General features: G+C 43.9%; 1 long non-coding RNA gene across 3 annotated transcripts in view; it reads right to left on the minus strand.

The window, feature by feature from the left end:
- Nucleotides 1–24600, minus strand: part of LOC144680637 (uncharacterized) — a 96935-nt gene that overhangs the window by 40090 nt on the left and 32245 nt on the right. The gene's annotated exons all lie outside the window — the stretch shown is intronic.

Genomic DNA, 24600 nt, shown 5'->3' on the forward strand with positions numbered 1-24600 from the left:
AGAAGGTTCACTAGGCTGATTCCTGGGACGAGGAAAGGTTGAGCAGGTTGGGCCTATACTCATTGGAGTATAGAAGAGCGAGAGGTGATCTTAATGAAACATAAAAGATTCTGAAGGATCTTGATAGGGTAGATGCTGAGGGGATTTTTTCCCCCTTGTCAGGGAATCTAGAACTGGGGGGGGTGGGGAGTTCAATGGGGGTGGGATGAGGACAATTTAAAAAGGCTTTCCCATTTAAAATGGAGAAGAGAAGGAATTTACTCTTTCAGTATCGTTTGTCTTTGGAATCCTCTGCCCAGAGAACAGTGGAGGCTGGGTCATTGAATGAGGGTGGGTTGAGTCAAGACAGTTTTTTGGCCTACAAGGGAATCAAGGATTACAGGGGATAGGCAGGAAAAGTGGAGTTAAGTCTACAATCAGATCAGCCATGATCTTATTGAATGGTGGAGCAGGCTAGAGGGACCGAGTGGCCTATTCCTGCTCGTGTTTCTTATGATCGTAACTCATTTCTTTTGTGACACTGTGTCAAGTGCTTCTTGGAAGTACAATGGCTGCAACTGTCTATAATTTCTATTATACTTATTGTCTATAATTTCTATTATACTTATTGTTTTTATTAACAAGAGTCAAACATGATGAACAAATATATTTGAAAATCTCTGATCAGTCCATGCCCAAAGCATTCATTTTAGTTTATCTTTACTTATCGTCTTCAGTCATTTTCCTACGACAGTGTCAAGACTAAACAGATGATAGCTGTCTGATTTATCCTTTATAAAACAGATATACACACATCTGCCATTCTTCTCTCCTTAGCACAGCTTCCACGTCAAATTAACTTTTTTTTTAAAATGGCTATCCTCTTCATTGCCTCCTTGTATATTCTGGGACACAAACATCAAGTACTGTGTACTTATCAATCATATTCTCAAGAACTGACAAAAAGGTCATTGACCTGAAACGTTAACTCTGTTTCTCTCTCCACAGATGCTGCCAGACCTGCTGAGTTTTTCCAGCATTTTCTCTTTTTACCCAAGAACTGTCATTTATAAATCTCTATATCTAATAGCTGCCCTTCTATTTCTTATCCACAAAAGCTTTGAAGTATTCCTTCACAGCCCTGATAAATCCTGCAGCAAAATATTCATTAAACAATGTTGCTATAATCTAAAATCATGTATTTTTCAGGGACCCCACTCCTTCTTAATGATCCTCATTCCATCAACTGTTTATTAAGAAGTTAATAATCATGGTCAAAATCCTGCAACTCCCTCCCCAACAGGACTATGGGTGTACCTACACCACATGGACTGCAGCGGTTCAAGGGGGCAGCTCACCACCACCTTCTCAAGGGAAATTAGGGATGGGCAATAAATGCTGGCCCAGCCGGTGACACCCACATCCCGTGAATGAATAAACAAAAAGAAAATTTCCTTTACATTGCGTGCAATTCTTCCCCACCTCCATACTCTCTCTTAACTCTCCATATTTCCTGATCCAGATCTTCCAATCTCTGGATAGACGTACCCCGGAGGATGCTGGCAGACCCCACGGAAGTCCCACACACTTACTACATGGCAATTGCTTGGGAATTTTCAACTTACATTGGGCAATTCCCCTGGGTCAGGAACCCTCAAACTTTGAGTTAGAGTAGGAGACTTTGGTTGGTTCCAATTCAACAGAATAGTTACCCAGCAAACATCAGGAGGATTAAAACCAGTTCAAACTCCTGGTAACTATACTCCTAATCCCCACACCCATATGACAAGTTTAGACAAGTTTGGCTAATCCAGAGTTAGCAGTGTGGAATTTCAGCTCATCACAGGCATCATTCTATGGGATTTGCTATTCTGCCAGTGGGAATGGTTGACATAACTGGAATTTTGTGTCATCCGAGGTTGACTCTTCGCGACTTCACTGTATTAGTGCTGAATCTGTGTGTTGTCTTTACACTCACGGATATTTTCACAGCAACGCCTTGTCCAAGTTGTACAATGCAATGGAAGGGGGACAAGTAGGCAGGAGCTGATGGGCAAGAGATTGGGGGGTGGTGGGGGGGAAAACAGGTAATTCGAGATTTAGTAACCAATCACTGATTGCAATAATTTCAGAGGAGGGGCAGAAAACATCCACACAAACTCTGAAGAAAATATCAAGTAGCATCCAACTAACTCCCTGGAATCTTGAGAGAAGATTAAGGTTGAATTTTTAATAGCACTATATACATGACTAACCCAGGGCGGGAGAGATTTGCTCTGCTATTTTTCACATTGTGGTCATTATGTTCTTGACTATGTTAATGATATGATATATGACTATGTTAATGATATGAGGATGTCCACATGGAAGAATTAATGGTGACACAATCACTGAAAGCGTGATCAAAATAAAAACAGAAAATGCTGGAAGTACTCAGCAGAACAGGCAGGGGAGAGGAACAGAGTTAACATTTTCAGTCACTGACCTTTCATCAAAGTGAACAAGGTCACAGCGACAAACAGAAATCCCGTCAGCTAGAGATTCTGATGAAAGATCATCGGCCTGAAACGTTAACTCTCTTACTCGCTCCACAGCTGCTGCCCGACCTGCTGACTATTTCCAGCACTTTCTGTTTTTATTTCAGATTTCCAGCATCTGCAGTGTTTTATTTTTGTATTTGTGAAAGCTTGATCAATGCCTAGTCTGAAGTGCACAATTCGAGAGCGTGAAGTACCGTGTGTACAGATTCAGAGCTCAAGCCCCTATTTTTCCTTTCGAAGGGTGTAGTTGTGTGAGCTGGTGTTCAGCAGGAAGTGTAATCCTGTAATAAGGTGCCAAGTTCCAGGGATCAATAGAATGTAAAAATGCAGCTGTTAGAACTCCAAACACCGAACATATATCACACCTTTATCCCTACAATTCAGGCTCCAGAAAGGGCCAGCGACCACAAAGCACATCAGAACATCAGGTGAACTCTGACAAGTGGATGAACCAGCACCACAAAAGGAATATGTCAGCTAACTCATCCATCTGTGTCTTTACAGATGGAAAATGAAAATCACAAGAGACTGGAGGACAGTCATCATTCCCAGGAAAAGGGGAGGAAAGAAGAGTGCGCTGTCAGCTCAAATTCAGAATGTGTAGATTAGGATCTTGTGACAATATTTCAGATTAAAATAAATATCAATTTCCAGAATGAAAACAGCAAAGGTCAGAACGAACAGCTTGGTCAGTCTCTGAATGATTGCTTTCAGTTGGACCTTTTCTTAAAAAACAACATAAGTGTTAGCCTGTCTCTCCTTTTCAGTTGCTGACTGACTGGCAGATTTCCAGCACTTGCTCTTTCTGTGACAATATGCGGGATTTTGTTTTCACAGTTGACACACTCAGTCCTGCTGGGATGTTGCTCCACTCCTAGGGGTATGGCAGAGTGTGATTTCTAGCTTCCAACTACTCAGAACATTCATCCCATTCTCAAATCCCAGGGACAGGGTGATTCCAGAGCTCAGAGCTCAGACCCACATGAGAAACCAGAAACACAGAGCACTGAGTGGATAATTCCAGAAGGTGGGGCTAAATAAAATACAGGCAAATTGGATGGGCTGTTCTCATTCTTATCCATCAGCCTGTACCCAACTATATTTCACATTTTTATAGCCATATATTGGCTATATAAGATGGCATAATCTTTCTCCAAATGCCTTGTTGTTTTTCTGTTTTCAATTGTCCCATTAAAACGTCTCTGTCTCAGCCACTTACTGTGGCAAAGCTCTATCTTCCTGAGTAAAGAAATTCTTCCAAATCTCTCTCCTTATTTTCTTAGTGACAATTCTACATTGATGACACCTCATCTTCAGCTCCCCAAGTAGAGGAAATAAATTTTGCTATTCATTTTTTAATCGTTCCATTAAATCTCCTCTGAGCCTTCTCCGCTTCAGTGGAAAGAGTCTCAGCATTTCTCTTGCAGATGATAACTCTGTCTGTAGCATCATCCTGGCAAACCTACACTGTATACTCTGTATGGCTCTAGTGTCATTTCTATAATGGGGCATCCAAAGTCAGGCATAGTCCTCCAAATGGAATCAAACCAATGTTCAGTTCTTACTGTCATTACTTCTTTACTCAGTATGCTATGTTCCTGATTATCAGCCCTAAAATTCTGGGATTCCTTGGTTTTATTTACCTCTTTCAAGGGAATTTTGTATTTAAATCCCTGATCCCTTGATTCTTCCACACACTAGAGTGTCTTCTTATTAAGTGTATGTCCCCATTCAGTATTTTTTCTCCTAAACATATGACCTCACACCTATTTGCAGTAAATGGACTCTTCCACCTGTCTTGCCATTCCATTGGCCTGGTAACATCTTCCAGTTATCAGTGCTGAGGTGACTTATTCACTTCATGATCTGCTAACTTTCTCATAAACAGTTCCAAAGAGTGTGCAGGAATGGAGGGACCTGGGGTGCATGTGCATGGATCTTTGAAGGTGGAAGGACATTTTGAGAGAGAATGGTCAGTAAACCATATGGGATCTTGGGCTTCATAAATAGAGGCATCAAGTACAAAAGCAGGGAAATTATGCTCAACCTAGATAAAACTCTGGTTAGGCCACAACTAGAGTAGTGTGTCCAGTTCTGGTCACCACACGTTAGGAAAAAAATGAGGTCTTTGAGATGGTGTAGAGGAGATTTACCAGAATGGTTCCAGGGATGAGGGATTTTAGCTACAAGGTTAGGTTGGAGAAGTTGGGGTTAATCTCCTTTGCTCCAAGGAGGACGAGGGGAGACTGGATGGAGGTGTGCAAGGTTATGTCTACCTTATCCAAACCTGTCAAAGAAAAGCTGTTCCCATTAGCTGATGGTATAAGGACTAGGACTAACTCACCTCCTGACTCGCCAAAGCCTGTCCAGCATCTGCAAGGCACAAGTCAGGAGTGTGATGGAATACTCTCCACTTGATCGACGATGGAAGGGCAGTGGATGTTATATCCATGGATTTCAGTAAAGCCTTTGACAAGGTCCCTCTTGGCAGACTGGTACAGAAGGTGAAGTCGCACCGGATCAGAGGTGAGCTGGCAAGATGAATACAGAATTGGCTTGGTCATAGAAGAGGGTAGCAGTGGAAGGGTGCTTTTCTGAATGGAGGGCTGTGACTAGTGGTGTTCCGAGGGATCGATGCTGGGACCTTTGCTTTTGTAGTATACGTAAATGATTTGGAGGAAAATGTAACTGGGCTAATTAGTAAGTTTGCAGATGACACTAAGGTTGGCGGAGTTGCAGATAGTGAAGAGGATTGTCAAAGGATATAACAGGATATAGATCGGTTGGAGACTTGGGCGGAGAAATGGCAGATGGAGTTTAATCTGGACAAATGCGAGGTAATGCATTTTGGAAGGTCTAATACAGGTAGGAATTATACAGTAAATGGCAGAACTCTTAAGTGCATCGACGGGCAGAAGGATCTGGGTGTACAAGTTCACAGGTCACTGAAAGTAGCAACGCAGATGGATAAGGTAGTCAGGAAGCCATATGGCATGCTTGCCTTCATTGGCAGGGGTATTGAGTATAAATGCTGGGAACTCATGCTGAAACTGTATAGAACCACACTTGGAATATTGCGTGCAATTCTGGTCGCCACATTACCAGAAGGATATGGAGGCATTGGAGAGGGTGCAGAGGAGGTTTACCAGGATGCTGCCTGGTCTGGAGGTTATTAGCTATGAGGAGAGGTTGGAGAAACTCAGATTGTTCTCACTAGAGCGATGGAGATTGAGGGGCGACTTGATAGAAGTTTACAAAATTATGAGTGGCACGGACAGAGTAGATAGTCAGAAGCTTTTTCCCAGGGTGGAAGAGTCAATTACTAGGGGACATAGATTTAAGGTGAGAGGAGAAAACTTTAGAGGAGATGTGCGGGGCAAGTTTTTTTATGCAGAGGAGAGTGAGTGTCTGGAATTCGCTGCCAGAGGAGGTGGTGGAAGCAGGTACGATAGTGGTGTTTAAGAGACAGCTTGACAAATACATGAATAGGATGGAAATAGAGGGATACGGACCCCGGAAGTGCAAAATGTTTTAGTTTGACGGGCAATATGATCGGCGCAGGCTTGGAGGGCCGAAGGGCCTGTTCCTGTGCTGTACTTTTCTTTGTTCTTTGTTTGCCTGGATGGGTGCAGCTCCCACAACACTCAAGAAGCTCGACACCGTCAAGGACAAAGCAGCCCGCTTGATGAGATCAACACTTAATCTCTCACCATTTAAGAAATACTCTGCGTTTCTGTTTTTCCTATCAAAGTGGATAACTTCACGTTTTTTTCCACATTATATTCCGTCCACCACTTTAAACATTCACTCCCTCCACCACCAATGCACAGTAGCAGCCGTGTGTACCATCTACAAGATGCACTGCAGGAACTCACCAAGGCTCCTTAGACAGCACCTTCCAAACCCACGACCACTACCATCTAGAAGGACAAGGGCAGCAGACACATGGGAACGCCACCACCTGGAAGTTCCCCTCTAAGCCACTCACCAACCTGACTTAGAAATACATCGCTGATTCTTCACTGTCACTGGGTCAAAATCTTGGAACTTCCTCCCTAACAGCACTGTGGGTGTACTTATACCACATGGACTGCAGCGGTTCAAGAAGGCAGCTCATCACCACCTTCTCAATATATATTGGCCTTGCCCGTGATGGCCCACAAATAACTAAAAAAAATCTTTTCTACAATTACCCCCATCAATTGTTGCATATCCTCCTCTATATTATCATTTAAAATAAAACAATGCAAATTATTTATCCACAACATCATCCCTTCCATCTAATTCATCCTACCCTCTTTTTAAGAAATTAATTAATTTGCTATGCTTATAAAAGGATTTAGCATTTCCTTTTAGACCACCAATTGGGCTTTTTGCATCTTTACTTTAAGCACGTCTACTACTGTCATAGCAAAGCAGATCTTTTCCATGCCCAGTACACACACAAATGCACTTTGCTGGAGGAGTTGGCAGACAGAAATCAAGAGCAGGAACATAGGAGGTAGGAGCAGGAGTAGGTCATTCAGCCCCTCGAGCCTGCTCCACCATTCCACTAGATCATGGCTGATCTTTTACCTCAACGCCATTTCCTGCACTATCCTGTATCCCTCAATATCTTTAATATGTAGAAATCTATCAAGCTCCATCTTGAACACACTCAATGACTGAGCCTCCACAGCCCTCTGGCGCAGGGAATTCCAAAGATTCACCACCCTCTGAGAATTCCTCCTCATCTCAGTTCTAAATGGCCACCTCTTATTCTGAGTCTGTGTCCCCTGGTTCTAGACTCCCCCCACATTCCCCAGCCAGGGGAATCATCCTTCTTGCATCTACCCTGTGAGCCCTGTAAATATTTTCTGTGTCTCAATGAGATCATCTCTCATTCTTCTAAACTTTAGGGAATATAGACCCAGTCTTCTCAATCTCTCCTCATAGGACAACCCCACCATCCCAGGAATCAGTCTGGTGAATCTCCGTTGCACTCCCTCTATGGCAAATATATCCTTCCTTAAATAAGGGGGCCAAAACTGTACACAATACTCCAGGTGCGGTCTCAACAAGGCTGTATACAATTGAAGCAAAGCATCTTTACTTCTGTACTCAAATCACCTTGTAATGAAGGTCAACCCATTTGGCTTTCTAATTGCTTGCTGCACCTGCCTGTTAATGTTCAGTGACTTGTGTACAAGGACACCCAGGTCCTTTTAGACATCAACACTTCCCAATCTCTCCCCAATCTCTCACCATTTAAGAAATACTCTTCATTTCTGTTTTTCCTACCAAAGTGGATAACTTCACAATTTTCCGCATTATATTCCATCTGCCATGTTCTTGCCCACTCACTTAGCCTGTCAAAATCCCCTTGAAACCTCTTTGTATCCTCCTCACAACTCACATTCCCACCTAATTTTGTATCATCAGCAAACTGAGAAATATTGTATTTGGTCTCCATGTCCAAATTATTGATATAGGTTGTGAACAGCTGTGGCCCAGCACTAATCCTTGCCGTACCCCACTAGTCACAGCCTGCCAACCTGAGAATGACCTGCTTATTCCTGCTGTTTTCTGTCCATTAACCAATTCACAATCCAAGTTTGTATATCACCCCCAATCCCGTGTGCTATAATTTTGCTTACTAATCTCCTACATAGGACCTTATCGAAAGCTTTCTGAAAATCCAAATACATCACATTCATTAGTTCTCCCTTTTCTATTCTGCAAGTTAACTCAACTGCTACTGTGCGTCGGTGGTGGAGGGCGTGAATGTTTGTGGATGTGGTGTCAATCAAGCGGGCTGCCTTGTCCTAGATGGTGTCATGCTTCTTGAGTGTTGTGGGAGCTGCACTCATCCAGGCAAGTGGAGAGTATTCCATCACACTCCTGAATTGTGTCTTGTACATGGTGGACAGGCTTGGGGGAGTCAGGAGGTGAGTTACTCGCTGCAGGATTCCTAGCCTCTGACCTGCTCTTATAGCCACAGTATTTATATGACTAGTTCAGTTCAATTTCTGGTCAATGGTAACTCCCAGGACATTGATAGTGGGGGATTCAGTGATGGTAATGCCATTGAATGTCAAGGGGAGTTGGTTAAATTCTCTCTTGTTGGAGATGGTCATTGCCTGACACTTGTGTGGCACAAATGTTACTTGCCACTTGTCAGCCCAAGCATGGATATTGTCCAGGTCTTGCTGCATTTGGACATGGACTACTTCAGTATATGAGTTGTCGCGAATGGTGCTGAACATTGTGCAATCATCAGCGAACATCCCCACTTCTGACCTTATGATGGAAGGAAGGTCATTGATGAAGCAGCTGAAGATGGTTGGACCAAGGACATTACCCTGAGGAATTCCTGCAGTGATGTCCTGGAGCTGAGATGATTGACTTCCAACAACCACAACCATCTTCCTTCGTGCTTGGTATGACTCCAACCAGTGGGGAGTTTTCCCTCTGATTCCCATTGACTCTAGTTTTGCTAGGGCTCCTCTGACTCGGTCAAATGCAGCCTTGATGTCAAGGGCAGTCACTCTCACCTCACCTTGGGAGTTCAGTTCTTTTGTCCATGTTTGTCCAAGGCTATAATGAGATCAGGAGCTGAGCGGCCCTGGCGGAATCCAAACTGGGCGTCAGTGAGGAGGTTATTGCTAAGCAAGTGCTGCTTGATAGCACTGTTGATGACCCTTCCATCACTTTACTGACGATTGAGAGTAGACTGATGGGGCGGTAATTGTCGGGTTGGATTTGTCCTGCTTTTTGTGTAAGGGACATAACCGGGCAGTTTTCCACACAGCCGGGTAAATGCCAGTATTGTAGCAGTGCTGGAAGAGGGCTAGGGGCGTGGCAAGTTCTGGAGCACAAGATACAAGTACTATTGCTGGAATATTGTAAGGCCCCATAGTCTTTGCAGTATCCGGTGCCTTCAGCTGTTTCTTCATGTCATGTGGAGTGAATCGAATTGGCTGGAGAGTGGCATCTGTGATGCTAGGGACCTCCAGAGGAGGCAGAGATGTATCACCCACTCAGCACTTCTGGCTGAAGATTGCAGCAAATGCTTCAGCCTTACCTTATGCACTGATATGCTGGGCACCCCCATCATTGAGGATGGGGATATTTGTGGAGCCTCCTTCTCCAGTGAGTTGTTTAACTGTCCACCACCATTCACGGCTAGATGTGGCAGGGTTGCAGAGCTTAGATCTGATCCGTTGGTTGTGGGCTCGCTTAGCTCTGTCTATCACTTGCTGCTTATGCTGTTTGGCATGCAAGTAATCCTGTGTTATAGCTTCACCAGATTGACCCTCCTTTTTATGTATGCGTGGTGCTGCTCCTGGCATGTCCTTCTGCTCTCTTCATTGAACCAGGGTTGATCCCCTGGCTTGATGGTAATGGTCGAGTGGAGAATATGTCAGGCCATGAGGTTACAGATTGTGTTCCGAGTACAATTCTGTTGCTGCTGATGTCCCACAGTACCTCATGGATGCCCAGTCTGGAGTTGTTAGATCTGTCCAAAATCTATCCCATTTAGCACGGTAGTGCCACACAACACAATGGAGGGTATCCTTAATGTGAAGGCAGGACTTAGTCTCCACAACGAATGTGTGGTGGTCACTCCTACTGATACTGTCATGCACAGATGCATCTGTGACGGACAGGTTGGTGAGGGTGAGGTCAAGTAAGTTTTTCCCTCTTGTTGGTTCCCTCACCGCCTACCACAGACCCAGTCTAGCAGCTGTGTCCTTTAGGACTTGGCCAGCTCGGTCAGTAGTGGTGCTGCCGAGCTACTCTTGGTGATAGACATTCAAGTCCCCCACCCAGAGTACATCCTTCAGTGCTTCCTTCAAGTGGTGTTCAACATGGAGGAGCACTGATTCATCAGCTGAGGGAGGGCGGTACATGGTAATCAGGAGGTTTCCTTGCCCATGTTTGACCTGATGCCGAGAGACTTCATGGGGTTCAGAGTCGATGTTGAGGATTCCCAGGGCAACTCCCTCCCGATTGTTTACCACTGTGCCGCCACCTCTGCTGGGTCTGTCCTGCCGGTGGGACATGACATACCCAGGGATGGTGATGGTGGTTATCTGTAAGGTATGATTCCGTGAGGATGACTGTGTCAGGCTGTTGCTTGACTAGTCTGTGAGACATCTCTCCCAATTTTGGTACTAGCCCCCAGATGTTAGTCAGGAGGACTTTGCAGGATCGACAGGGCTGCGATTGCCGTTGTCGTTTCCGGTGCCTAGGTCGATGCCGGGTGGTCCTTTCAGTTTCATTCCTTTTAGACTTTGTAGCGGTTTGATACAACTGAGTGGCTTGCCAGGCTATTTCAAAGGGCATTGAAGAGTCTGGAGTCACATGTAGGCCAGACCAGGTAAGGACAGCAGATTTCCTGCCCTAAAGGGACAATAGTGAACCAGATGGGTTTTTACAACAAGCGACAATGGTTTCATGGTCATCATTAGGCTTTTAATTCCAGGTTTTTCCTGGGTCCCCAGAGCATTACCCTAGATTTCTGGATTACTAGTCCAGCAACAATGCCACTAATCCATTGCATCCTCCAGACACCATGCCCTTAGAGGGCATTGGCAATCATGGACTTCCACTGGATTGGTCCATGATTATGCTTGGCAAGGTAATGCAGTGGCTGCTGTTGCCTTCTGCAGTTTGGCTGGCCAGGAACCTCTTGCACTCTTACCGCCTGCCATCAGACATATTGGAAGGATTTACAGGCTGATAATTAACCTCTGTGGCCATGACATGAATGCACCTTCTGTGGCCATCAAGTCCTGAAGTGGGACTTGATCCCGGAGCTTCTGGCCCAGAGATAGGGGCAAGACCTCCCTTCCCCATTATCTCTGCAGCCACCTCTTTCAACACTCTGGGATGTAGATCATCAGTTCTAGAGGAATTATCAACTTTCAGTCCCATTAATTTCTCCAGTACTACTTTTTTATTATACTAATTTTTTCAGCTTCTCAATCTCAGCAGTCCCTTGGTTCCCTAATATTTCAGGGAGGGTTTTTTGTATCCTCATGAGTAGAATATTCTCTCTTTCATCATCAGTCTCTTGGTCCTCCTTTGCTGAATTCTAAAATGCTCCCAGTCCTCGGACTTAATACTTTTTTTGGCAACATTTTAAGCCTCTCCCGTTGATCAAATACAACCTTGAACTTCCTTTGTTGGCCACGTTGACTCCCTTTTCCTGTTGGGAGTTTGTGCCTTAAAGGAGTATATATTTGTTGTCAACAATGTATTAATTCTTTAAATGCTAGCCATTGCCTGTCTACCCTCATACCTTTTAACCTCGTTCTCCAATCTACCACAGCCAACTTTCCCCTCATACTTTCATGGTTTCCTTTCTTTCGATTTAAAACCCTAGTTTAGGATTGAACTACGTTGTTTTCAAACTCAATGTAAAATACTAGCATATTATGGTTACTCTTCCCTAAACGCTCTTTTACAATGAGATTATTAATTAGCCTTTTCTTATTGCACGGTACTAGATCTAAAATAGCCCATTCTCCAGTTGGTTCCTCAACAAACTGTCCTAGGAAACTATCTTGTATACCAACTGATTTCCCTTTCCTAACCTCAACTCCTTGGGTCAAAGGAATGAGGCCCTATGGTCACTCCAGCTGAGATCTGTTCACCCAGCACAAACCCTCTGACCTTTCCCGTTTGCACTTCACTAAACCATTTAGTTACAATAATTAGTTGTGTTACCCTGAACTAAATTCACTACTGGACTAAAATAAGCACAATACATTTCTTTTCCAGAATTTACAAGTGTAAAACTATGTTTATTTTTCCACATTCACATTCAGGATCAAAGGGCTGGAGAAATTATTTTTGCTGTATTATTTCTCTTGGGCTCCTTGGTCAAGAGCCAATGACAGCAAGATAGTTTTTACTGTGAAAGCTTGGATCTTGTTATGCTGTTACGTCAGATGGCAGTCTGCGATGGAGGGGAAGCATGGCTGACTTCTGATGCTAAGCAAAATATTGACTTGAAAATCTAGCTTAACTCCATGACTCTCGGAGGATATTGGAACTGCTCAGGGACCTTGTTTATCATTAGGAGGTGGAATGCAATTGAAAGCTTTTCTATTAGCATGACTTGTGTAATGGATAAAACTCACTCCACTGTTTTCTAAAAATAATGAAAGGCCTTCAAGCTGGATGAATTGAAAAGAAAACTGAAACCAAGTCCCAGGTCAGTCTGCATAACAAAAAAAAATCAACAGCTCCATTGATTAAAAAACAAAACCACATTTAATAATAGTCTAAAATAAAAACAGAAAATGCTGCAAAAATCTAAGGAGGTCTGGCATTATCTGTGGACAGATACTTTTGTTTTTCTCTCTCCACAGATGCTAGCAAACCTGCTGAGTTTTATGAGCATTTTCTGTTTTGATTTCACATTTCTAGCATCTGCAGTATTTTACTTTTAACAATAATCTGGGTGGAGAGAAGTTCAGCCTAATGAAAATGATCAATGTCATTTGTTAATGCTGTTATGTTTTGTAAATATAAAATTGCACTGTGTGCTGGCTCCTAATACCTAGAATAGTAGTGAGGTTTTGTAATAGTGTCAAGAGTGAAGCATAAATATATATCACACCACTACACTGTTACTCCCTGTTGCCCAGACGCAAATAGCATAGATCAAAGCAAGCACCAATAATCCACTCTGGGATTCAGCAACAAAATTGACATGATTTTCATAGCTGAAGGGGGTGCTGGTTTAGCTCTGGAAGCCAGTTTATAAAGTTTGGATTTTAATTCCACCGTACTTGAAGTAGCTTTTCAGAGCCTTGGTGTTGGCTGAGTGCACCTCATTCTGTGGCTATGAGTGATACGGACCAAATAAGACTCTCATTCAATCCCTGCTCAGTGTGCGTTCACTGATCTCAGGGCAGTGTTTAAATTCTCTGAGGCGAGAGGAGAAAAACATCATTCCCTCCACTTCTGTTCCTGATGACACCAAGTGTGCGTATCCACATGAATTGAGGATAGGAGTTTGGTTGCTGTGTCCCAATTATTGCACCATCGCTGCCACCGCTCACATATAACAAAAGCTCCTTGTATAAATTAGAATGGTTACAATACAGAAGATGGCCATTCGGCCAAGTCCATGTTGGCTCACTACAGGAGCAATTTAGCTTGTCCCACTCCCATGCCCTTTCCCTGAAGACTTTTTCTCTTCATTGCCCAATTTCCTTTTGAATGTCTCAATTGACCCTGCCTCCACCACTCACTCAGGTGGTGCATTCCAGATCCTAACCATGCACTGCATAAGGAAGATTGTTTTCATGACGTTACTGGCTCATTTACCAATTACCTTAAATCAGTGCCTTCTGCTTCTCAGCGCTTCTGCCAATCATAGCATGATAGAATGGTTACAACACAGGAGACCATTCTGTCCATCATCTTCATGTCAGCTCTCTAAGAGAGCAGCTTAGCTAGTCCACTCCCCTGCCTTTACCTCTTAGTCCAAAAATATTTCTCACTTCAGATAATTAATGGGAACAGTTTCTCCAATCTATTCTACCCAGGCCCTTCATGATTTCGAACACCTCTATCATATCACATCTCAACCTTCTCTTCTCCAAGGAGAGCAGCCCCAACTTCTCCAATCTATTCATATAACTGAACTCCCTCATCCCTGGAACCACTCTTATTAATCTTTCCTGCACCCTCTCTAAAACTTTCCCTTTCTTGCTAAAGTGTACTGCCCAGAATCGGGCAATACTCCAGATGAGGTTGAACCAATGTTTTATAAAGATTCATTATTACTTCCTCGCTTTCACAATCTATAGGCCATATCTTCCTCTGGATTCAGGAAAACTCGACCTCGCACCCCCCCACCCCCGCAGACCTTGCGCCGGTGCGCGTGCAACCTCATACACTATTTCAGTCTTTTCACATCTGGTTCAGGTTCACTGTGCTGTTTGTGAACTGCGCTGTAGTGTGAGGTAGACCAGTTAGATGGCCCATCTTGGTTCTCCAACACAGTATCCCAGGTCCCAACAATGTTTAGCAGCCACCCCTCACCTACACAACCCATCTTCAATGTCAGGCCAAGCCACCTCAGATCACCCACACCACCTCCATGCCCCCCATGTATCCTCCATAGCCACTCACCCAGTTTACACTATCTACAGCCACAAATCCATTCCAGATCAATGGAAAATATTTTATATTCTTTGGGGGGGTGAAGAATAAAACTCTCACCATCTAATAAAAACCGACACATTACTGATACTGAGAAGAATGCATTCTGCACGCGAAAAGAAAACCTTGTAAGTCTTGTAATCCTATTATTCTGTGTCAAAAAAACAGAAACCACAAAGGGACAATCTGTTATTACAATTTTTAAAAACTGTCATTAATTTTCAAATGAATGGAGCACCTGCTGTGCTGCAACCTATTAGCACTTGAAACTCAGCCAGCCATTGACCAGTTTTTTTTTAATTCTTTCAGGGATTTGGGTGTTGCTGCCAAGACCAGCACCTGCTGCCCATCCCTAATTGCCCTTGAACTGAGTGGCTTGCTCCGAAATTTCACAGGGCAATTAAGAGTCAACCACATTGCTGTGGGTCTTGGGTCACTCGTAGGCCAGACCAGGTAAGAATGACAGGTTTCTTTCCCTAAAGGACATTAATGAATCAGTTGGGTTTTTGCAACAATTGATGATAGTTTCATGGTCACCATTACTGAGACTAGCTTTCAATTCCAGATTTTATTAATTGAATTTAAATTCCACCAGTTGCCATGGTGGGATTTGAACCCAATTCCCCTGAGCATTAGCCTGGGATTTTGGATTACTGGTCCAGTGACTTTAACACTATGCCACTGTCTCTCCCTGATGTTGTCCAAACAATAGACTGCTCTCTGGAAAGGAAAGAACAGAAGGTGTTCATTTCAATTTTAAAGCAGAGTGCCAGTCAATCAAAGTAAAGGAGCAGGTGGTTATATTTTTTCAAGTGCCAAAACCAGTTTTTTCTTAATCATCCAGGACCATTTAATCGCAGCAGAAAAGATGACAGCACAGGCTGACAGGCCACGTTGCAAGATTTTTCACTGCTTTATGGTGCTTCTCCATTGGGAAAGTACTGTAATGCAAGTGAACAAATACACAAGACTAGCCGATGTAAGATCTGCAGGACAGATCCCTATGATGAATCACTGCATTAAAAGCGCATTTACATTGCAATACAGCACCTAATAGTGACATTTGAATGAGCAAAAACATGATACACTTACCTTTCAGAATGTTCCAGACTCCTTTGGCAGCTTTCCATTTCCTTCACAAAGTGCCAAACCTGGCGTGCTTTTAATGAGCTTCCAAAATCCCTTACCACCAGTTAAAAATGGTGTGTGGGAGGAAATCTGATTTTTGTCCCCCATTTAAAGTGGGGAACCTGACCTCAGTCGAGTTTGGGGACTTCTTCACACTAGGCATTCCCAACCCACAAAAAGACCAGAGGAAAATGGGGCAGGGTCAGGAATACAAAAGAAAATCAAATTCCCTCCCAAAAGAAAATACGTTTGGCCATTCGTGCATTGAAATGCACCTCTGCACCAGATGAAAAGTTGGCCCTATGTCTCTATTTATAAAGCTCAGTATCCCATCTGGCTTTAACCACTTTCGCAACCTCTCCTGCCACTTTCAATGATTTATGCACATATACCCCTCCGTCCCTCTGCTCCTATACCCACTTTAGAACTGTACTCTTTATTTTATTTTGTCCCTCTATGTTCTTCCTACTAAAATGAATCCCTTCACAATTCTCTGCATTTAATTTCATCTGACACTTGTCTGCCTATTCCAGCAGCCTATGTCCTCTTTATGTCTATCACTATCCTCTTCATTGTTTACAATACTTCCAAGCTACGTCACCTGCAAATTCTGATATTATGCCCTGCGCACCCACCCAAGTCTAGGTCATCAATATATGTCAAGAAAACCTGGGGTCCTACTACCAACTCTGGTGAATTTTGAAGTTCCAGTTTGAAAAACAAACGTTTACCACGACTTCCTTTTTTCTGTCACTTGGCCAACTCCATATCCACACTGTCACTTTCCCTTTTATTCCAGGGCCTTTTGGAAATCCATGTACGCCATACCAACAGCATTACCCTCATCAACCCTCTCCAAAAGGTCACCTCTTCAAAAAATGTCAATCAAATTAGCTAAACACAATTTGCTTTGAGTAAATCCATGCTGACTTTCCTTGTCCAAGTGACTGTTAATTTTGTCCACAATTATTATTTCTAAAAGCTTCCTCATCACCAAGATTAAACTGACTGACCTGTATGGCCTGCATGGCCGCAGCCCCCAAATTTCTGTTATGGCCAGGTGAGGGGCAGAATGGCTCCCCTCTTTCACCAGTCCTCATTTGATTGCAACAATATGCTTGCCAATTAAGTCAGTGTTTAACTGTTAAAGTGCTGTGACTGTAAGAGACACACACAGATAGGTTTTCTTGCAACATTTTTAAAAGATTTTAGTATTTATTGTACTTAACACAAAATCAAAATAAAAGTAATAAAAATGCTCTGACGCACACGCACAATCAAGGGTTCACACATGCACACACAAGAAAGTTGCAAAGTGGGAGGATAAATTGAATCATTTTCAAGTCTAACGAAGGTGAATGACATGCAGATCCCGTACATTGTTGACTACTGGATTTTGTGAGAAGACAATTTAAAGATGTTGACAGAGGATTTATCTTTCCTTCTGGAAACAGCAGCTGCTGGAATCATTCTTTAAACACTGCCTGCGGGGGTGTGGATGGTCAAACAGCAGACATGGCTGGAGCAGGCAGGATTGGAATGGGGAGCAGGGGAAGGGGGGAGAGGGCGGAAGGAGGGCAGAGGTCAGAGTGTGAAGTTGTTCACTTTGGTCGTAAGGATAGAAAAGCAGAATATTTTTAAACTTGTAAATGTTGACGTTCAGAGACACTTGAGCACTCAAACAAGAAATACGATGTTAGCACGCAGGTACAGCAAGCAATTAGGAAGGCAAATGGCATGTTGACCATTATTACAAGAGGATTGGAGTATAGGAATAAAGAAGTCTTGTTACAATTGTACAGGGTTTTGGTGAGACCACAACTGGAATACTACGTGCAGTTTTGGTCTCCATACTTAAGGAAGGATATACTTGCATTGGAGGCAATACAGTGAAGGTTCACTAGATTGGTCCCTGGGATGAGGGGGTTGTCCTATGATGAGGCACTGAGTAAATTGGGCCTATACTCTCTGGATTTAAGAATAATAAACCCCCTGAGGGGGTTTGATAGGGTGGATGTTGAGAGATTGGGGAATCTAAAATACAGGGGCACAGTCTCTGGATAAGGGGCTGATCATTTAGGTTTCAGATAAGGAAAAATTTCTTCACTCAAAGGGTTTGTGAATCTTTGGAATTCTCTACCCCAGAGGGTTGTGGATGCTTCATCATTGAGCAGCAGGTGAAGCTAGCTGTTTCACGCTGTTACTATGCAGTAGCAACACGAGTGATATTCTCCACGAACAGGATGCTGCTGTCAAATCAAAAAGAAGTTCTGCCTATCACACAAATGAGTAATGTGGTACATGAATTTCAGTGTCGGTGTGATGCCAATTATGTATCAATCTACAGAAATCTATTAATCTCAATTTTAAGATTTATAATTGACCCCACCCCCCAGCCTTTTTGGAGAGAGAGTTCCATTCTGTTTTGTGTGAAGAAATGTTCTCTAATATCATCCCTGGATGGCCTGGCTCCAATTTTAAGGTTATGCTGCCTTTGTTCTGACTCCTCCAGCAGATGAAAGATCTACCCTATCAAACTCTTTAATCATTTTAAACACCTCAATTGGATCATCCTTCACTTTTCTGCTATCAAGGGAGTACAAGCCTAGTCTATGCAATGTGTCCTCAGAAATTAATCCTTTCAGCTCCTGTAGACACCAACATGAGTGAAATGCTTTATTCATCATTACCGATACAACTTGACCATTAACTAGAACCATGTGTAAATTACGAACTCAAATACATAGTTGCTATTCAGTGTGCCAAAAGAAAGCAGTGATCATGAATTAATTCAAGTAAGCTACAGCTTCTATAGAAATTCAGATCTACAACTGTGTTAGCTGGGCATTTGCCAGCTCTAGAAAAACAAAAGCTTTCAAGAGGACATTTATTTGATTCTCGATATGGCAGGTTTTAGTTTTATTTCCACCAGCTGTTCAAAGACTTTAAGCAGATTAATCCTTCACAGAACTGGTTGCTAGGAAGCGTGCTTCGACCCTGTTCAAGACCCTTCGAAACGTGTTTCCCCTCCGTAACTAGAGTAGTTTCAGTGGAGTTCTTTTCAGTGATGGATTGTTCAAGCTATGGTCGAAATAATACTTCAGACCAATCCTCTTATTCAAACAGTGTAAATGGTGTCTTGAAATTGCCTTTCATAGATTCCTCTGTATTCTCAAATTTCTCTTCTAATTTCTGAGGCTTTTTTTGAAAGAAAAGAGGACTCTCTTACAGCATGTCATATACCTGTTTCCCAAGGACTGTGTTTTAGTGACAAGAATCAAAGTGGTGTTGCACTGTAGGTGTTTTTTCTAGTACTTTGGCTTAAAAATGAGAGTATCGTAAACAACTTGGTGCATTTTAAAAAACTGTTTCTTGTAAACTGTCTATTTAATTGTAACTCAACCATTTGAGGGAAGCTCTTGGTCAGGTCCAGCTTGATCTTTTAAAAAAACTGCATCTCACGTCAGAGATTCCTGACCAAGCTGTCATGTGCAATAAGTCATTCTAAAGTGTTGCCTCCTTGAAGTCTTTGGCTCCTGGCTGAGATGGGCTTCTACTGCTGCTAGTCGCCTTTCTGTACTACATCCATACAGCCCATATTCAGGTATAAGCCTCCACACTATTTGTGGGCAGACTATTTCAATAAAGATCAGGCATGCCTGTGTCCAATCCTGCCTCATGCAACATTGACATCAATCCATTTCCAGCAGGGATGACTGGATGATGAGCAGAAGCGGGAACCACACGGATTTTCCAGCCAGGACGACTGGATAGTGAGCAGGAGCGGGAACCACACTGATTTTCCAGCAGGGATGACTGGATAGTGAGCAGGAGCTGGAGCCACATGGATTTTCCAGCAGGGATGACTGGATAGTGAGCAGAAGCGGGAACCACACGGATTTTCCAGCAGGGATGACTGGATAGTGAGCAGGAGCGGGAATCACACTGATTTTCCAGCAGGGATGACTGGATGGTGAGCAGGAGCTGGAGCCACATGGATTTTCCAGCAGGGATGACTGGATAGTGAGCAGAAGCGGGAACCACACGGATTTTCCAGCAGGGATGACTGGATAGTGAGCAGAAGCGGGAACCACACTGATTTTCCAGCAGGGATGACTGGATAGTGAGCAGAAGCGGGAACCACACGGATTTTCCAGCAGGGATGACTGGATAGTGAGCAGAAGCGGGAACCACACGGATTTTCCAGCAGGGATGACTGGATAGTGCGCAGGAGCGGGAATCACACTGATTTTCCAGCAGGGATGACTGGATAGTGATCAGGAGCTGGAGCCACACGGATTTTCCAGCAGGGACGACTGGATAGTGAGCAGGAGCGGGAACCACAAGGATTTTCCAGCAGGGATGACTGGATAGTGAGCAGGAGCGGGAACCACAAGGATTTTCCAGCAGGGATGACTGGATAGTGAACAGGAGCTGGAGCCACACGGATTTTCCAGCAGGGATGACTGGGTAGTGAACAGAAGCGGGAACCACACGGATTTTCCAGCAGAGATGACTGGATACTCTTTCGAGTTATCAACAGTCACAGATTGCAGCTCTTTTGAGTACAATCACAGTTCTTGGTTTCCAGGAGTGGGACATGAACCCACAACCCTCTGATTCAAAGGCGAGGGTGCTATGAACTGAGCCACAGCTGACACCTCTAGGGATGACTGGATAGTGAACAGAAGCGGGAACCACACTGATTTTCCAGCAGCCAGGAAAAGCCTTGAATATTAGCCAGATTAAATAAACTCAGAGGCAACTGGGGAATCGATATGTTCCTCATCAGCACAGCTTAATTTAGTTCAACTCTTGCGAGCTGCAACTTGGGTTATAAAAAATATCAATGATTTTCAATGGTTAATGAAAATTTTAATGATAATTTAATATCGTGCTTAAAAAAACATCAAGTGATATCACAATGTAATATCACTGGACTACCAGCAAAAGTGTTTAATGCTGTGCCAATAATCACCATGGTAATGTCCAATCACTTATACCATCCAAAATTCAAATACACACCATCAGCACTGGTTTTAAGGACAAATTACTTCTGTTTAGGTTTAGTATTTCATCAAAAACAAAGCACACTTACCCATACTTCAGAAATGTTGGATACTGCTGTAGAACCAACATAGAAGATCATATTTCACAATGTTTTGTAATTTACAGAGTAAAGGGAGCAGGAAGAGGCCTCAAGCCTGTTCTGCCATTCACTTACATTATGGCTGATTTGTACTCAACCTTATTTGCCCATCTTTGACCCATATTCCTGTATAGTAAACCCTCACCGAATAAAAATCTATTGATTTCTATCGATATCTTATAAAGAAGGCAAATGCACAGGGGATACAGGGTAATTTGATGAGGTGGATTCAAAATTGGCTTAAGTTGTAGGAGACAGCAGGTGATGACAGAAGGATGCTTTAGTGACTGGAAGCCAGTTGTCCAGTGGCGTACCACAGGGATCTGTGCTCGGTCCCCTATTATTCGTCATTTATATAAACGACATAAATGACTATGTCGGGGGTAGGATTAGTAAGTTTGCAGATGATACAGATTGGCCGGGCGGTTAACAGTAAGGTTGTGTGTCTTGGGCTACAGGAAGATATAGGAGGGATGATCAAATGGGCAGATAAGTGGCAGATGGAATTTAACCCTGAAAAGTGTGAGGTGGTACACTTTGGAAGGAGGAATTTGACAAGGAAGTATTCAATGAACGGCATGGCACTAGGAAGTTCTGAGGAACAAAGAGACCTTGGCGTGTGTGTCCATAGATCTCTGAAGGCAGAGGGGCATGTTAATGGGGTGGTGAAAAAGGCATATGGGACACTTGCCTTTATCAATCGAGGCATAGATTACAAAAGTGGGGAGGTCATGTTGGAGTTGTATAGAACCTTCGTGAGGCCACAGCTGGAGTACTGTGTGCAGTTCTGGTCGCCACATTATAGGAAGGATGTGATTGACTGGAGGATGTTGCCTGGGATGAAACATTTAAGTTATGAAGAGAGGTTGGATAGACTTGGGTTGTTTTCGTTGGAGCAGAGAAGACTGAGGGGCGACTTGATCGAGGTGTACAAGATTATGAGGGGCATGGACAGGGTGGATAGGGAGCAGCTGTTCCCCTTAGTTGAAGGGTCAGTCGCGAGAGGACAAAAGTTCAAGATGAGGGGCAGGAGGTTTGGGGGGGGGGTGGGTGGGTGAGGAAAAACCTTTTTACCCAGAGGGTGGTGACGGTCTGGAATGCACTGCCTGGGAGGGTGCTGGAGGCGGGTTGCCTCACATCCTTTAAAAAGTATCTGGATGAGCACTTGGCACGTCATAACATTCAAGGCTATGGGCCAAGTGCTGGTAAATGGGATTAGGTAGGTAGGTCAGGTGTTTCTCATGTATCGGTGCAGACTCGATGGGCCAAATTGCCTCTTTTGCACTGTGAGATTCTGTGATTTCAATCTTGAGAAGTTGCAATTGATGCCCCAGTCTTTTGAGAGAAAGTTGCAGACTTCTACTTCCCTTTGTATGAAGAACAGTCTTCGAATTCCTCTTCTGAGAGGCTTGGCTCTAATTCAAAGATTGTGCCCTTTTGACCTGCGTTTCCCCATCATAGAAAATAGATTCTCTTTATCTACTTTATCAAATCCTATCATAATTTTTAACACCTCAATTAGATTAGCCCTTAATCTTCTGTATTCACGGGAACACAAGCCAAGTTTATGCAACCTGTGCTCATAATTTAATGCTTTAACTCTTGGTCATTTTCAAAATGCACAGTAGCCCCTCCAAGGCCAATATATTCTTCATGACGGGTAGTGCCCAGAACTGACTGTGGTACCCCAGGTGGTTAGAGAAGGCTGCACACAACTGAGGAATCACTTTCCACCCCTTTGTATTCCAACTGCCCCGAAGGCCAACATTCCATGAGCCTCGAAGAGGGTCACATCAGCTTCCCGAATGTGACTGATAGCTATTTATGTACAGAAAGCCCCAAACCTCTCTGCACTTCCACAGTTTCTAGTTTCAGAAATACTTCCATTTGTCTTTCTTGTATCTAAAAAGTGGGCAGCTTCAAAATTCTGCTTAGGAAAGAGGAAAACACTGCCAGCTGCAATCACAGAGCACAGGCAAATGAAGATGCAACCACAATTTTACAAGTTAAGGAGATGCTTGGGATGCAGAGACATGGGTTTAAATAGATTTTCTGCTTTTGGGGTGGCCCTCGATTCACATCTTCCAAAAACACAATTGCAGTGCACCACTGGGGAAGGGGAGAGGGGGAAGAGGGAGGGAGAGAAAGAGCGAGATAGAGGGAGACCAAGAATTCATAGGGGGGAATTTTATGGATGGGAGTCCCAGCCACCAATTGGGGAGCCAGCAGTGCGACCCATGCTGCCTCTTTTGGGGTGCCTTTCACAGGACCAGGACCCCAGGGGTGGGTAGTTCTGCCCACTGAGCGCTGCCAGGAAATCAGCAGCTGGCAGCTGTTTTACTCAGCCGCGTCTCTGGGGAGTTGAGGACTTTCTTATTCTTTCTTGGGATGTGGGAGTGATGCAGCATTTGTTACCCAACCCTAATTGTCCTTGAACTAAAAGTGGCTTATTTTTTAGACCACTTCAGAGGGCAGTTAAGAATCAACCACATTGTTGTGGGTCTGGAGTCACATGTAGGCCAGACCAGGTAGGGGCGGCAGATTCCCTTCCCTAAAGGGCATTAGTGAACCAGATGGGTTTTTACAACAATCAATGATAGTTTCATCATTACTGAGATGAGCTTTCAATTTCAGATTTATTAATTGAATTTAAATTCCACCAATTGCCGTGCTGTGATTTGAACCTGTGTCCCCAAGGATTTGGCCTGGGCTCTGGATTAATGGTCCAGTGACATGACCATTTCTCCCACCCACCAGAGGCCCAGGGTCTTGGGGTGACCCAGGCCAGAAGTGAGTGATGGCAGGGGGTTTTCACAGGGTGGGTTCGGGGCAAGGGGGTGTAGCGAGGGTTGCCAACAAAGGCAGATGAGTGGCGCTCAGTGGGCCACCCCTACTTCCCGATGCTCTGTACCTTGACCAGGCAATATGTGCTCCCATCCTGGACGGCCACAAGTATACGACAAGTTTGCATGGCGACAGGCTGCCTGCCACTGGGTTAATATCAGCAGCAACAGGAAGAGGCCTTTAATTGTGAGTTAATTGCTTATTAAGGGCCTCAATGGGCATTGTGGCGGGAAGGCCTTCCACAGACATAATCGGGCAGGGGGTGCGCAGTGTGTGGGGGGCGATGTGGGTGGCGTGTGGGGGGCGGTGTGTGTTGGGGGGTGGTGGTGTGTGTTGGGGGGGTTGGGGGGTGGTGTTTGTAGTGGGGGCAGTCTGTATCCTCGTCTCAGCATTCATTCATTCAGGAGAGTAACTGATCACCTGTACAGTCTGTGCCTGATGATGATCAAATGCTCTTACTTCAAATAACAAGCATCTCATTGAAGCTGCTGAACATCACAAACGAGTTCCTATGAAGCTAAATATCTGGCTTGTACACCACAAGGTTTCTTTTTAAAGAGAAAGACCCCTGCTTCTCCCTTCCTGAAAGACAACATGTTCTCCTGGTCTTTACTTCCACAGGCAGTGCCTGTTGTTCATTGTCTCATCCAGTTAACCATTTGACGTGTGGGCGCCAATGCAAAGAATACAAGCTGGAGGTAGAGAGCGACACCAGCCACTGTTTGTCTCACTGACTGTTAGGGTGTTGGTATCACTGGCATGACTGACAGTTATTGTCCATCTGCAACCTCATCA

Source organism: Cetorhinus maximus, chromosome 5 (genome assembly GCF_964194155.1).
Source record: "Cetorhinus maximus chromosome 5, sCetMax3.hap1.1, whole genome shotgun sequence".
Classification (NCBI taxonomy): Eukaryota; Metazoa; Chordata; class Chondrichthyes; order Lamniformes; family Cetorhinidae; genus Cetorhinus; species Cetorhinus maximus.